Source organism: Myodes glareolus, chromosome 5 (assembly GCF_982192425.1).
Source record: "Myodes glareolus chromosome 5, mMyoGla1.1, whole genome shotgun sequence".
Lineage (NCBI taxonomy): Eukaryota > Metazoa > Chordata > Mammalia > Rodentia > Cricetidae > Myodes > Myodes glareolus.
The window spans coordinates 23,876,543-23,889,599 of NC_142030.1; the positions used below are offsets into that span (position 1 = coordinate 23,876,543).

General features: G+C 51.7%; 1 long non-coding RNA gene and 5 other non-coding genes across 6 annotated transcripts in view; 3 read left to right on the plus strand and 3 right to left on the minus strand.

Moving 5' to 3' along the window:
- LOC146894847 (uncharacterized) overlaps positions 1–13,057 on the minus strand; it is a 41,717-nt gene that overhangs the window by 6,767 nt on the left and 21,893 nt on the right. The window lies entirely within an intron of this gene.
- Trnag-gcc (transfer RNA glycine (anticodon GCC)) lies at positions 6,477–6,547 on the minus strand. Its single transcript has one exon. It is a non-coding gene; the product is annotated as a tRNA-Gly (tRNA).
- Positions 7,253–7,335, minus strand: Trnal-cag (transfer RNA leucine (anticodon CAG)). Its single transcript has one exon. It is a non-coding gene; the product is annotated as a tRNA-Leu (tRNA).
- Positions 7,741–7,812, plus strand: Trnad-guc (transfer RNA aspartic acid (anticodon GUC)). Its single transcript has one exon. It is a non-coding gene; the product is annotated as a tRNA-Asp (tRNA).
- Positions 8,570–8,641, plus strand: Trnag-ucc (transfer RNA glycine (anticodon UCC)). The gene has a single exon. It is a non-coding gene; the product is annotated as a tRNA-Gly (tRNA).
- Positions 8,975–9,046, plus strand: Trnae-cuc (transfer RNA glutamic acid (anticodon CUC)). The gene has a single exon. It is a non-coding gene; the product is annotated as a tRNA-Glu (tRNA).

Genomic DNA, 13,057 nt, shown 5'->3' on the forward strand with positions numbered 1-13,057 from the left:
CTTGGGGGTTCCTGCAGCAAATACAGCATTAGAAAGATCTTCATTGGGTAATTTATCGTTTGATATATCCCATGCCTTCTGCTTCTGGAGGATTAACAATATTTCAGCGATGCCTAGTGTCTCTCTTTCTGGACCATGCGTGGTCCTTAGTAATTATTCTCTGGGAGACTTTTCTTCTAATTCTTCTGGGCATCCCTGTTTTGGATTGAGAGATATCTTTTACCCAATAAATTTTAAAAGAACTGTTTCTAGACTTCCAACCCCTCCAAGACCAGCTCCCTTATGTTGGAAGATACTACAATCCTTCAGATTGTACTTACCATTGCCTTGTGGAAATTGTGCTCCTAAGGAACCATGGAAATTGGAGGGAGATAAATATTTATGGTGGTTTGGTCACTGACCTACCTTTAAAAACTCCTTGAGAGGGGCCTTTGATTATTCCTATAGAAATACAAATATGGCAGGAGTTTTACCTACGTTCGCGGGCATGTTTCTCTGCGGTCCTTGAGCATGTACAGATATTAGGCCTTTAGTCCTTCCAAGGGGCTTGGCCTTCAATGCTACAGCCAGATGGAACACATCAGACATCTTTGAAACATCCCTCCAGATTAATTATGCAGCAGGAATGAATTTCTCTATTGTCAGCCTAGCTTGTGTTCTGCCTCCCTTTATGTTTGTCTTCTTTAATGGGTCGGTCGGGGAGGATGGTGTCCTTAATTGTTCTTCCAGCTCCTGCTTTTTGAGCAACTGCTGGTCCCCGACAGATGAGTCCGTGCTGATGGTGAGAATTCCTGCCCTGGTTCCCCTGGTGGTAGAAGACCCACATGATGAACGAGAGCTTATCTTGTATCGAGAAAGAAGAGATTTTGGGATCACCGCCGCAGTCATGGTAGCTATTGCAGCCACAGCCGCCACCATTGCGGGAATCACCGTGTCCCAGAGTGCAGCTACTGCAGAGACTGTTAACACTCTTGCTGCCCGTGTTACCCAGGCCTTAGAAACACAAAATACCATTAACTTACATATTCATTTGGGGATGTTAAATTTAAATCAGCAAACAGCCTTATTACAGGAACAGATTAATGTGTTGGGGATGGTGTAACAAGCCTCTTGTTCTCATTTTTATCATTCTGCCTGTGTGACCCTTATGGAAGTGAAAAATATGTCCTTCGAGGTGCAACACCTTAATGCTTACCTTAGGGGGTCCTTGGAATGATTACTTTGTAAACTTTACCCACTCTTTGGTACATCAAATTATTGCAATTAATGAAACTCGTGTTAAACCTGTATCTGCTGAGGGATGGTGGAATACCATGCCCCAGATTGGGGGTTGGGCACAGCGATGGGGAGGTGCCTTGTCCCTGGGGATCTTGGGACTAGTAGGGATGGCAGTAGGCCTGCTCCTCTTAAAACGACTCCTAAACACCTTCACCATGACTGAGCTTGTCCACCGTCAGGTGTTACTTAGTCTGGCCCATGACTCTCCTGGAAGTCATGAGATATGGCTGCAGATGCTGAAAAAATGAGGGTCTCCAAGGACGGGCAACCTGTGATGAGACCCCCAACCTAAGACAGGGCATTGGGGGCCCTATGACAGGTAAGGGAAGGTACTTCCCTCGCAGGACCTAAGACAGGATCCCTCATTATAAAATAAAGTAGGGGGAATTGTGGGAACTGCAGCCCCGAGTTATATATCCCTGTCCCCATTTGAGGTTCTTATCTGCAAAGGAAACATAATAAATTCCCTCTGCTCCTGGAGTTGGAAAAGGAATTTTGAGTGCATTGTGACCATTCCTTGATCCCTGCTGAGGTCAGGTTACAGTCCCTTCACAGCCCCCTCCTCATTTGGTGCCATGGTATAAAAGCTAGCCCCAGCAGAACCAAAAAAAAAAAAAAAAAAAAAAAAAAAAAGCTGTTCCACCTCAACATCATGCTCTGTGCATTCATTCAACCTGGACACCCTCCACTGAGATTCTTGGTTCCAGCTCGCACTGGCGCGGTAACCATGGATACATATTCTCATCTTATTTTTGCCTCAACTCATACAAAAAAAATTATGGGATGTTAAAAGTCACTGTCTCCAGGCTTTTGCCTATACGGGAGTTCCAAAAAGTATAAAAATTGATAATAGGCCAGCCAACAGCAGCACTGGCTTTACTAAATTTAGTTCTGAATTCTCTATTTCTCATAAAACAAAAATACCTTATAATCCTCGAGGACAAGCTGTAATAAAGTGAGTACAAAGCCTATTTCCATAAAACAAAAAAGAGGGAATATGATTCCACCCCCAGAGACCATTTCTCTTTTATTTTATACATTTTAAATTTTTTGACTATTGATGCTCAATCTCATACCGCTGCTGACTGGCACTGGTGGCCAGAATCTTCCAAAATGCCTAATGTCAAATGGAAGAATCTAGCAGATGGCACCCGGTATGGTCCAGATCCTGTACTGGTGTGGGGAAGAGGAGGTGTTTGTGTTTTCCTGTAGGATGCAGACAATCCAATTTGGATACCTGAGCATCTGATGCATGCTGTGGATTTTCCTGTCCAGAAACCTAAAGACAGGACAGAGTCAAGAGATCAAATAGACTCTGGCTTGTCAACTGAAGAGTTGCTGGGATCCTTAGGAGCTGACTATGGTGGTCCGAATGCCAAGAATTGTTCCTTTACCTATCGACCCATCCCATGATATTGGCAGCCATTGCTGTGGCTGCCAAAGCGACTAGAGCTGCTGGATTTTCCATTAGTCAGTCAGTTGCTTCTGCTAGCACAGTGGATACCCTCTCAGGACAGGTTACAAATGCCTTGGCCATTCAAATTGAACTAAATTTACAAATGAATTGGTTATGCTTTATAACCTCTGCTAGGTTACAATAAAGGCTTATTTCTGTTATTCACGGACCCTAAAATGCAAAAATTATAAATTGGCTATTGATATTTTTCTAGTTAACTATACCAGGGTTCCTTCCACCAGTGCTGAGACCTTACTTAAAGGGCTCCAATTTGGACAGACTTATTAAGAATTGAGCAGGCACAGTCTCCTTAAAAAAATACTTATATATGCTGGAGCATCATCTTCATGGTTTCATGGTGCCAGAGCCAAAGGCAAGCTCAGGTCAATGTTGCCCCATGGCAAGTCCTCTTAGCTATTGCCCCCAAAAATCTTTCAACATAAATCTGGCTAAACTTGGTGATAGATGACTAATGAGCCAAAAAAGAAAAATGTTTTTAGGGGGATGCCCCAACCTAAGAAAAAAAATTTGTTTTAACCTGGATGCTTTCCCAAGACAGATAAGGGATATTGCCTGACGTCCAATGCCACCAAAGACAGACCTAGTCATATAATTTATATAAAAGGGGGACCTGTAGGGCCCAGGTCTGCCCCTGCTCCTGGGGCGCATATTGAGGACAGTTTTTGGTCAGCCATCTAAAACATTCTGTTTGTTCCTGTGCTCCCTCTGTCCCGTCTGGTGATTACATGTAGGGCCTTGTTTCATCTTTGGTATGGTAATTTCGCACCTGCCTGGGGGGGGGGAATCCTTGTGCAGCAGCTAGGTATATAAGGATTTCCTCAAAGTTGAATAAATGGCTTTCTGCTGATCTCCTTCCCAATGACCCAGGTCTCTTGGGTGTTCTTTCAATCTCCAGGCCCTTGCCCGATTTGCAAACGGTACAGTGGCGCGCAAACTGTACCAACGGGATAACACAGAATCAGATGTTACAGTAAACCAACAACATACAGCCTCACCTGCGCTCCCTACCCATACACTCACCAACTTTTCCTAGCTTCCCACTCATGCCCACCATCTTATCCTGCACACACCAACTCCTCAGCTTCTGTCCAGCTAAGCCCTGCTGTGGCCCGACACACCCAGCCTGCATACTGCTACTATCACACAGACAACACACAAACACCTGCCATGCACCGCTCCCACACAAGCTATTTTCCTGCTATGGGGATCTGGATTTATCCAGGTCTTTCACCACCATTATATTTTTTTTTAAAGAAAATATCTCTTTCCCATAAATTAAGAGGAAGGTGTTTTAGGAAAAATGGTTTAAAAACGTCCTTATGGTTTTTTTTATCCTCCCAATCTAAATATTGAGTAATGCACTCTGGAGAACTGGCCATTCCTACCCCCTGTAATGTCGTGGAGGCTGGCCGTAGAGGCCAGGCTGCAGGCCAGTGATTTTTAGTAATCATAGAAGAATCAGCCCCTGTATCTGGAAGGCCTTGGAATCTTTTTTCATTGGTTGTTAATGTAAGCGTGAGGCGGTTCTCTAAACTAGAGACCCAAAAAGCTCCAGGGAATCCTGTGGAGCCAAACCCCTTGTCCCCTCGTTCTTGTTTAAAGAATGGATTAGTAGAGTGAAACATGGGTAAAAGCACTAGTTGAGCTATTTTCGCTCCTTGAGGGATGACAAGGACTCCCATATCAGCTTTAATAATAATTTTATTTTTTTAGTATAATCATAGTTTATAATTTTTTGTAGAATTTTCATTTCTTTAAGTGTAGAACTATTTTTGTCCAAAACTATCCCTATTGAACCCTCTGGAATAGGTCTGAATACTCCAGTCCCCAAGGCCTGCTTATCCATTTGTGGGGTCAGTTTTTTCCGGGCGTAGGTACAGAGGTCTAGCCTTGTATTTTTTTGAGGTGCCTCGAACAAGGTGGTAGACAGTGAGGTGTTTTTTTGAGGAATGAATCTGATGGGAACAGATGGTTCGTTCATGGCCCCGTACATTTGTGTTTTGGGGGACCCGTGGCAGGCCCCTCCTCCTGTTTTTCGACATGTGGGATGAGATTTTTTTTTTGACAGTCGGTCTTAGAGTGACAGTCATTAGTCCAATGAGCCCCCTTTTGACATTTTGGGCAACACACACACACCCGCCACGCAGCGCTCCCACACAAGCTTCCGACCCACTCATGAAGCCCACTGAGTCTCCACCTCACTCTGTCGCCTGCTCTTAGGTCTCCAAGAAACCGTCTACCTCGTCCCACCTGCCCTGCCTGCATCACACTCTCCCTGGGACCTTTTCCCTGTTCTTCACAACTGAGCGCTGACTTCAAACAAATGCAGTGATTCTTTCCAGTCTACAGTGTGTGTGTGTGTGTGTGTGTGTGTGTGTGTGTGTGTGTGTGTGTGTATGTGTGTGTGTGAATATGTCTGTCTATCTAGCTATCTGTCTGTCTGTCTGTCTGTATTTCTGTCCTTCTCTGTGTTAGTTTGTGAGCCTAGGCCTGTATATACGTATGCATGCATGTATGTATGTGTGCATGCATGCGTATCTTGCAAAACTCCGTGGTCTCTAAGCGATCCCTTATGCTGGCAGTGTTGCTGTGGGATCGGGAAGAACGTATGTCCAGCCGTGGGCGGGGTGCTCTGTGGGGTGGTGTTGATTCCGTGCTGATAACAGACGGGGTGGAAGCCTAAAGCACCTGGTGTGGTTACTAAGCTTCCGCAACTTCACAGGGCAGACAGTGCGCGACCTCAGGCCCGATTCCCTCCAAAGTCCCCAGAGCGGCTTGGGAGAGCTGAGGCCAAGCCTGGCTGTTTTAAGGCCGCTGTTTCTGTGGCTCCCTGTGTGCGCGGGCAAGCGGTGCAGGTGCCGGTGTGAGTCGGGAAATTGGAGCAGAACCTATAGAGGCCCACCTACGTTTTGGGTCCGTTGCCGGATGGGTCACCTCGGTCGTGACCCTGTCAGCAAGTCCGGGGCACGGAGACGGGTCCTGGAGTGCTGACCACTGGGTTATGCTCCGCCTCGATGGAAGGCTTAGTGTCAGCCCACCCTGGGGGAGCACTGACACGCCTTTTTCCCACCCGTCGTCACACCTGTCCTGCCCTGAAGCCTTCCCAATACAGAGACACCCGTGTCGAGCTGGATCAGGGAAGGCTCTGTCCAGCAAGCTGCCGGGCCAGTTGTGTGACTCCCATGAGACGGCCGTGGGGAAAAAAGACACCAGGCAAGCCTACGCTAGCAGGTGCCCGAACGGGGTCGTCGCATGCCAAAGGCAAGGATCCACGTTCGCCTCTGTGCTCCCTGGTTTCTTGTCAGCAAGATCCTTCTGGCTGGGAAGAGGAAGAGCTCTCTTGACTCTCCAAGAGTTGCTCTTGGCGAAGGATTAGGGGAAAGAAGGCACCCTGCAGGACTGTCCCTTGGCAAAGGAGGCAGAACAGGGTCTGGGGCTAGGGAGGTGTTTGTGGTCCCGGGCAAGAGAGGTTCACCAAGTGTCCATTGTGGGAGAGCGAGGCTGTGCGTGGATGGCATTGTGGAGTAGGAGGCTGGAGGTGTGGGCTGTGAGTGAGACGGGGGTTGAGTTATAAGAAAGAAAGATGGAGGAACAACTGGATGGTGGGTTACTGGTAGGCAGTTGGCACTGGGCAGGAGATGTACGGTGCCCACTGGGCAATGGGGAATGGGGCAGTGTGTGCCTGTGCATGCGAGCATGAGAACCAAAAGGGACTGGACTCTGCATGGGCCGGGAATCGAACCCGGGCCTCCCGCGTGGCAGGCGAGAATTCTACCACTGAACCACCCATGCCACGGTCTAAGCTGTCCCTGGACTGCTGTCCCAGCGTGTGCTCCGGGACCAACTAGCTCCCCTCTCCCCTCTCCCCTCTCCCCTCTCCCCTCTCCCCTCTCCCCTCTCCCCTCTCCCCTCTCCCCTCTCCGAACGCCTAGGTCCCACGCCAACCCTGCCTCTCCCTGCGTGCCAGCCGAGGAGCTAGCGAGCCAGTGAGCTTGCGGGTGGGCGGGCACCAGGTTGGCTGTGCGTGCACCAAGGGTCGGCAGGTATGCGCTGGCTACCGGCAGCTGCGCACAGAAGAAGCCTGGACGAGCACAGCCAGAGAGGATGGGCGCGGGGGGCGTCTCCCACGGGAGCTGGAGGAGCAGAAACGAGCAGGAAAGAGGTGGTGAGCGCGAGGGCCGGGCCAAGAAGTGCGGGTGTCGGGTCTGGGTGGACGAGGTCCTCCGTTGGCATCGGGATGGCGGGGTGCTCAGGTCCGGCCCCCTCACGGACTCGAACCTCTCCCCTTTCATGAGGTGGCTTTAGCAAGGCGTCCAGCACGCGCCGCAGCCGCCGCCCTCTGGTAACTGTCGGGTTTCGAGAGTAGGGCGCTCCTCCGGGCCCAGGCGTGTGAAGGAAGGTTGCGGGCGTGAGGCGAGAGTCGGCAGCGTCGGAGCGGCGGTGGAAGTAGTCACGCAGGGGTGTTGTGGGGTGGGAGCGGGTGGCAAAAAGCTGAAGTGTCAGGAGTGGGATTCGAACCCACGCCTCCAGGGGAGACTGCGACCTGAACGCAGCGCCTTAGACCGCTCGGCCATCCTGACAGCGGGTGTGGGCGCGTGGCGGACCCGTCGCGTCTGGGCACCCGGGCTCGTGCGTGTCTGGGTGCTCAAACTGCGGGCGTGGAGCGGCGTCCATCGCGTCCACGTCGAGATGCTGCTAGGCGCCAAAGTCGCTCCCTGTTCCGGTCCCGACCCGGTCTGGCTCCCCGTACCACACCAGCCCACGCGGGACCACCCAGACCGGAATCAGCGTCTCCCGAGGCCAAGGGCGGGACCAGAGGGCTGGGACGCGGTGGTCGCACAGGGCTGCGGGTCCGTGTTCTGGTGGGAGGGGGATTCTGACCGCGTCGGGGAGAGTCGGCGGTGCTTCGGAGGGAGGGTGGCAGGTCTGTCTGCGAAGCGCGTCGGAGATGTCCGGTCGTCTTGGTGACAGGGACGCCGTCGTCGTCCTCGTTAGTATAGTGGTGAGTATCCCCGCCTGTCACGCGGGAGACCGGGGTTCGATTCCCCGACGGGGAGACATGCCATCTTTTTTTAGCCAGACGGGCGGCCCTGGGCCCGCTGGCCATCCTTGCTTGGACCCTCGCCCCAATGCCAGGAAAGTGGTCCTCTGGCCCAAGAGCCGTGCTCGGGTCGCCCACTGCCAGGCCGTCCCACACGCCTCCCGGCCGTCGGGTCCCTGGACTGGCGCCTGGCCCAGGGCTCCGACGCCTGGGAACGCTTCCCCCCCGCCCCCCCCCCACACCCCTACGAGGATGCGGGGCCGGTGTGAGAGCCGGCGGCGTGCGATCCTCGGTGCCTGAGCCACCGCTGGGCCAGGCGGCTCTGGGTGGTGACGTGCCCGCTCGGTGTCATCTCGACCGCTCGCTCTCTGGTTCCTGTGGCCGTCTTGAGAGTGCCGCGCAGCACAGGCGTGTGCGTGCGAGAAGCGCGGGTGGCATAGGACGGTGTAGAACAACGCGTGCTCGGCGCCGGAGGCCCGGTGGCGGTTGACGTGGGTGTTGGTGTCGCTGTCTTCGTCGGTGTCGGCTTCGCCTTTGACTTTGAAATTGGGGCCGTCGTGGGGAGGACCAGGTAGGCAACCGCGACATCTTCGCCGGCCGCTGGCTGGTGGCCGTCCTCGGCGTCGTCGTGTGTGTGTGTGTGTGTGTGTGTGTGTGTGTGTGTGTGTGTCTGTGTGTCTGTGTGTCTGTGTGTGTGTGTGTGTGTGTGTGTGTGTGTGTGTGTGTGTGTGTGTGTGTGTGTGTGTGTGTGTATGTGTCGCCGTGATAGTGTGGCGTTGGTGGTATAGTGGTGAGCATAGCTGCCTTCCAAGCAGTTGACCCGGGTTCGATTCCCGGCCAACGCACAGTGCCTGCTTTTTTGCCAAGGTACAGTGCCATCGGTGGCCCTGTCGAGCACACACAATGGCAGGAGGCTCTAGACCTTTTGAGAGGGTGGCGAGCTGGAGGAGAATGCCAGGAACAGGGCCAGGCGTCTACCGGGAAGTGGCGCCCGGCTTGCTGGAGAAGCGACTTAGCGGAGGGGTACGGGCAGGCGCCGATGGATCGCATGGGCGCAGAATGCCAGCCGCGTATTGCCGGACAGGCGGCTGGGGCCAGCGACTGGCAGTCAGCTTGGCAGACTGGCTGAGATTCTGGCTGCCCGGGAGAGGCCAGTACCGTCGGTGTACGGCCGTCGCTCCCTGGTGGTCTAGTGGTTAGGATTCGGCGCTCTCACCGCCGCGGCCCGGGTTCGATTCCCGGTCAGGGAAGCTTCTTTTCTTCCTTTCTACAAATTTGCCTCCCGACACCTCTCCACCTCTCCCTCTTCCTGACACCTGTCCTGCCATGCAAGGGCGGGACAAATACCCACCCCACATCACCTTTCTTACCTTTTGCCCAACAGCGTCGCCGCGAAACCCTGCTGCTCCTCTCCACTCATACACCCTCCCTCGCAACCCAAAGGCCTACAGCCTCACTGACACTCCCTGCCCGCACACTCACCACCCTCACACTCACCACACTCACCGCACACTCACCACACTCACCACCTTCCCACTCACGCCCACCGTCTTTTCCTGCACACACCCACTCCTCAGCGCCCGTCCAGTTAAGCCCTGCTGCGGCCCGACACACCCAGCCTACACACCGCCACTATCACACCGACGACACACACACACACACACACACACACCACGCAGCGCTCCCGCGCAAGCTTCCGTCAAACTCATGGAGCCCACTGAGTCTCCACCTCACTCTATCGCCTGCTCTTAGGTCTCCAAGAAACCATCTAGCTCGCCCCACCTGCCACACCTGCATCACACGATCCCTTGGACCTTTCCCCTGCTCTTCACAACTGAGCGCCGACTTCAAACAAATGCAGTGATTCTTTCCAGTCTACAGTGTGTGTGTGTGTGTGTGTGTGTGTGTGTGTATGCGCCGGTGTGTATGTGTGTCTGTCAGTATGGATAAGAGAGCCAGTAAGCAGCCCGCATGCTAGTCCTCTGCTCCAACTCCTGCCTCTAGTTCTCTCACCGCACCCTGCTTACAAGCCCCAAAACCCAAACCTCAAACCCTTGTCCCCTATGCCCATGAACTCCAGCCCCACGTCCCACCTCTCCCCACTTCCACCAGTGTGGCATTAAGGACTCCTAGGAAGAAATAAAACCGTCTCACCTCAAGGTTTCTCTAAGTCACACATTTGATCCGAATATGATGTGATCCTGGTCCCTACTCAGAAATAAACGTGCAGGAACCACAGCAGATGGTCCCAGGACCTGGTCGCGGAGATCAGGCTGCCTCTGCTCCTATCCATGTCCAACTCCCCCTCATCGCAAGGCCTCCATACCTCACCACCACCACCACCACCACCGGGAGCGGCAGCGGCAGCGGCCAAGGTAAAAACCCGATCTCCAAGCACCATCATTGGATCTCTCTTGCTCTTGGTCGGCTACCTTGTTTGAGCTGGGACTGCCCACCAGAGTCAACTGAAGAACCTCTTGGTTCTGTTCCTGGGTTCTCTTTAGAAAAAAGAAAAGAAGCTGCGGTGGTCACGACCACTCCCGCTCGCCTTTGTTCAGGCTGGTCAAGGACTGACAGGTGGCAGAGGGCCATCCGTCTCCTGTGGTGAGACAGGCCCTTTCTCTGCCGGTGGGCAGTGGTTGAGTCCGGTGACAGATGAGTGAACGTTGTCCTTCGTGGTACCCACCGCGGTTGAGCACAGAGAGAACCGCAGAAAGTGACACACGGTCCAACGCTTGGGAGGCTGGAGAAGGTGGGCAACACAGAGTCTGTGGACACCCTGAGCTCGCTGGAGCAGGCTTTGAGCCTTGCTGGTCAATCGGGCCCGGATAGGGAAGCTCCCTTGACAGACGACTTGCCAATGAGCAGCCAGCAGGAGCCTGGGTCTCAGAAGGTCGGGGGTCAGGGCGGGACCTGCGAGGAAGAGCCATCTTGGCACAGGAGGACCTTCGACGGAGCTGCGCATGTTTGTGCCTCTCTGGCCTGCGCGGCGGTTTCCCTGTGTGTGTGTGTGTGTGTGTGTGTGTGTGTGTGTGTGTGTGTGTGTGTGTGTGTGTTTCTTGTGGGTGTGGTTATTTGTGTGTGGGTGTGAGAGATACAGAGAGTGAGGGGCCACCTGCCGGCCGCCGTCGCCCGGGAGCTCTGAAGCTCTCTGGGCTCTCCAAGAGTTGCTGTTGGCGAAGGGTTAGGGGAAAGAAGGCACCTGGTCCCCTGTAGGACTGTACCTTGGCAAAGGAGGCAGAACAGGTTCCGGGGCTAGGGAGGTTTTCGCGTGGACGGCACTGTGGAGTGGGAGGCTGGAGGTGTGCTTGTGGGGGGAGGAGGTGACGCAGGGTCAAGTTACATTTCGAAAGGTAGAAGCGCTGGGAAATGCGAACATGGGAGGGTCAGTATGTCAGGTGCTCTAAGATCTGGGAGTCCTAAGGTAGCATAGCTGGAGCAGAGTGATGATTATGGCGTCTGAGTTGAGGAGACAGGACTAGGCTGGTGGGCAGGCGCTGGGTCACTGGGTTACTGGAGCCCAGCTGGTGCACCCTGGGCATTGGGGATTGGGGCAGTGCGTGCATTAGGACCAAAATGGACTGGACTCTGCATGGGCCGGGAATCGAACCCGGGCCTCCCGCGTGGCAGGCGAGAATTGCCCATGCACTGTCCTGCGTGAGACCACAGCCAGGCACTGCTCCCGACAAGACCCCAGCACACTCAGAGACGCTCGGGAATGGGACCAGCGTTTTTCTGAAGCCATTGACCCGACCAGATGGCCAGGGACATGATGGTCTCAAAAGGCTGCAGGCATGGGTCCTCATAGGTTTGGCGTTCTTGGGGTGTCGCGAGGCTTTTAGGTTGGGTGAATCGGAGGGAGACTTTTTTCACTACCTGGGTGAAAACTTTTCTGTGCATGGATAGTCACTGATCGTGCTCAAAGCGTGTTGTGATGCCGGTGGTGATTATGAACACAGCAGCATTATAATTCTAGATTTGTTATTTTTCCATTTTTTTGGAGATTTCAATTAAATGATAGGAAGTAAAATACTTTTTACCTACTATTTCTCAACCATTTACAATAGCCTCTATTTCTTGCATGTTTTTGAATTTTTTATTTGTTCTGAGGGTTTTTGTTGTCGTTGTTTTGTTTCTTTTTTCTTTCCTTTCTTTTTCTTTTCCCCAAGTCCAGCTCCACCTTTCGGGGCATGAGGACTGAGGTGTAAATTTGGAGAAAATGGAGAGTCTTATCACTGGTTGTTTCAAACACGTTACCCTGAAGAGCTCGAGCTTTATTTATTAGTTATATAATGCATGTATATTGCATTTACTAATGTTTATCTGTAATGCATTCAAACACGGGCAGTTTCAATTCATTTCCCTTTAATCATTTTCCAAGGCATGAACATTTACACATTTTAGTTTCTTTTCTTTTTCCCCACTTTCTTGTCGTCATTAACTGACATTTTCCTGTATAAGCATGAATTTTATATTGCTCACCAAGTGATTATGTGTAGCTGGGCACTTCCTATTTGTACTCTGCCCAGGCTGCTTCCAAACATGTGGCTACAAAATGAAATACATTCAAACTCTATGTTTAGTCCTTAACATTATGATGCTTTTATATTTTAGTAGATAACAGAGAACGTGATCTCATACCTAGAGTAATATTTTTCTGCTGTAGGTCAATTTCTTACTGTCTGCATATCACTTTTATGTGAGAAGCACTTGTAATCCTATTCTTTAATACATTCTCAGGATAGTAATGATTAATACCTCGTTAATTTTAACTGTTGGGACCAAGTTTCTATTCTGCCTGGCAGTTTCTACTTGTACTTTGACTTCCAAGGGGACTGGGAGATTTAGATTCCTTTGCTCATATTTGAGCACCAGAAAAATGTCTGACCTGTCTTTCATACCATGGCACCAGAGTGATCTCTGACCTTTCAATACCCTTTATCTTTTCCTTATTTTTTCTATAAATTCTTAATGTCATCTTTTAAGAAACCATCTCCTAAGTTCTTGGGATGTAGCTCCCCCCTCCCCCGCCTCTCTCCCTATCCATATCCCTCTCTCTTTAAGGACACTCAAGTAAGCAAGAGTCATTATCTAGAGAGAGTTCTCCCTGCTTACTCAAGATGGCTGCAAAGGCTGCCAGGGGTTACTTGATTAACTAATTTTTGTGCTAGACAGCAAAGAAATTATTTAACTTCCTTGTAGAAACTTTAGAAAAATTATCAGCTTTAGTTCCCTGTAAACTCAGCCACAATCAGAACTAA